The following is a 2,362-nucleotide window of genomic DNA, read 5'->3' as shown; positions in this document are numbered from 1 at the left end:
AACTTAACACCTTTGGTGGGGGGTAGGGGAGGATAGGTGAAGGGAGGGGAGAAGTATGGGAAGGGATGGGAAGGGGAAACAAGGAGGCAACAATGCTTGATAAGAAATATACTCGTTATCTTGCCCATGTAATTGTAACTCCTCTGTACTGTATTCGCACTATAAAAAATAAAATTAAATTAAAAAAAAGAGTTCTTTGATTATTTTTTTGGTGGGGGGATGGGGGCAATGGTACGATTGTGTATCTCCCGTGTCCATTACCAGTCTCTTGGTGGAGTCTCTGGTCTGCTTGTGGTGTTTGGTTTTCCTGTGGCTTGATTGTTTTCTTAAGTCAGTTTGTTTGAACAGGCAGAAAAATGCTTTGCCTAACCCATTGTTTTGTGATCCTCCTCCCAGGCTAGTTCAGTGGGAGGTAGATTTGCTTTGAGTATCCCAAAAGAGGGAGATGGGAGTTTCTTCTAGATTGGAGACTCTGTGATAAAACTAGGTTATGGGTAGAGTTGAGGCCTTTCAGCAATCAGTAGCTTTTCCTTGTTGGGCTAGCTCCTGAGACTCTCAGAGAGCCCAGCTTGGAGCCATTCTCAGGGTTTATGTTTACTGAGTTTTAATTGTTGTCTAGGCTGCTGTAGGGAGGGGCAGCCTCTGGCTCTGTTTACCCAGTGATGAAAGTCACTCCTCAGGGGGCAGATTTTTCTCTGTCTGGGCTAGTTGACTTTCCCATGGGAGGAGCTGAACCTGGCAGGTCAGGTCAGGTTCCTGTGACCTGCTAAATGACTCTTTTGTTTTCTTCCAAGGCCTGAGTTGGAGCTAGTTGCTCAGCCTGGCCTATGTTAGTATCAAAGACGGAGATCTCCAGTGGTAGGGAACATGCAGCCTTCCCTCCTCTGCTCCCTGAGAAGGAATGAGGAGATGAGGGTTCTACTCATGCCAGAGTATTGTTCCTGGGCAGTTTCTGGTCTGTGATCTGCAGGATGAAGATATCTGCTCTTTATCAGTTCTTGCTTGTGTTGGGTAGAATCCGCTTGCCCGCCACATCTGGTGCCTTTGTCTCCTATTCCCTCTGTAGTTATGGCTGCCAAGATTGTCTCTGCTACCAACTCTGCCACTGCAGCCATGGCTAGCTGCATGTGTTCAGATTTGTTTCCTTGCTTGTATTTTCCTTCTCTGTCCAAATTCTCTGTATTGAGATGAAATACTTGGTGTGTCTCTGTAGCCGAAGACTGTTCACTGGAATACTTAAATGCTTTCTATGGGAGAGATGTTTAGCCTTCAGCTTCTCCTCTGCCATCTTACCCCGAATCTCATGATTTTTTTATGTGTTTTTTTAGGGAAAAATGTCATTGGTGTTTATATTTTGTGTTGTCATAAAATGAGCCTACTATTGTCTTAATTTAATAAAATAAAACTCTCTGAGCACTGGTGGCTCATGCTTGTAATCCTAGCTACTCAGGAGGCAGAGATATGAGGACCTCAGTTCAAAGACAGCCCAGGTAGAAAAGTCGGTGAGACTCTTATCTCCAATAAGCCACAAGAAAACCAGAATTGGCACTTTGGCTCAAGTGGTAGAGCACACACCTTGAGCTGAAGAGTGTAGGACCAGTGCCGAGGCCCAGAGTTCAAGCCCCATGAATGACCAAATAAACAAAACAAACAACAACAACAAAAAAACTCTCTGATTATATGACAGCAAAAATTTTGTGGGTAATGGTTAAGAGCAGGTTGCCATTCCAAATATATATATATATATATATATATATATATATATATATATATATATATATATATCACCCACCAAAAAAGAGGAACAATAGGAAATATATAGCAGGAAACTTATAAATCTTAATGGAAGAACAGTCTGTCAGTTTGTTTTAACTTTTTATCAAAAATGAAAGTAATACTTGATAATATTTTATTAAGGCATTTAAATTTCTTTGACCTTGACATTTAACATTCGCTTTAAAAAGAAATTCAACAGGTGACAGTGTTTTCTCCTTACTTTTCCAAAGAAATGATTATTTCATCATTATAGTGTATAGCACAATATAACCAGAAAGCATTTGTTAAGGAAAAAAAAAATTCCCATTCTTTGTTTTGCTTGTCTGTATTTAAAGCTGCATACCACATCTTACCCACCCTATTGTCTGTTTTCTCATTTGAAACATTTCAGTAAATGTGTCAGCCAGCAAAGTTTTACAAAATAGCCTGCTTTAATTCATTGTGCTTTCCAAAATATATCTCACAAATGCTAACAACAAAACTCAACTTGAAACATGTGTGGATTTTTCTATTTATGGTGCAAAGTAATCACTTTCCATAATTCTTAGAATCAGCTCTTCACAGGCATTAAATGGTCTTTCACTTC

The sequence above is a fragment of the Dipodomys spectabilis genome, unplaced genomic scaffold (genome assembly GCF_019054845.1).
Source record: "Dipodomys spectabilis isolate Male_0828 unplaced genomic scaffold, ASM1905484v1 ptg000110l, whole genome shotgun sequence".
NCBI lineage: Eukaryota > Metazoa > Chordata > Mammalia > Rodentia > Heteromyidae > Dipodomys > Dipodomys spectabilis.
The sequence above is the reverse complement of the archived record's forward strand: the minus strand, read 5'-3'. Positions refer to the sequence as shown.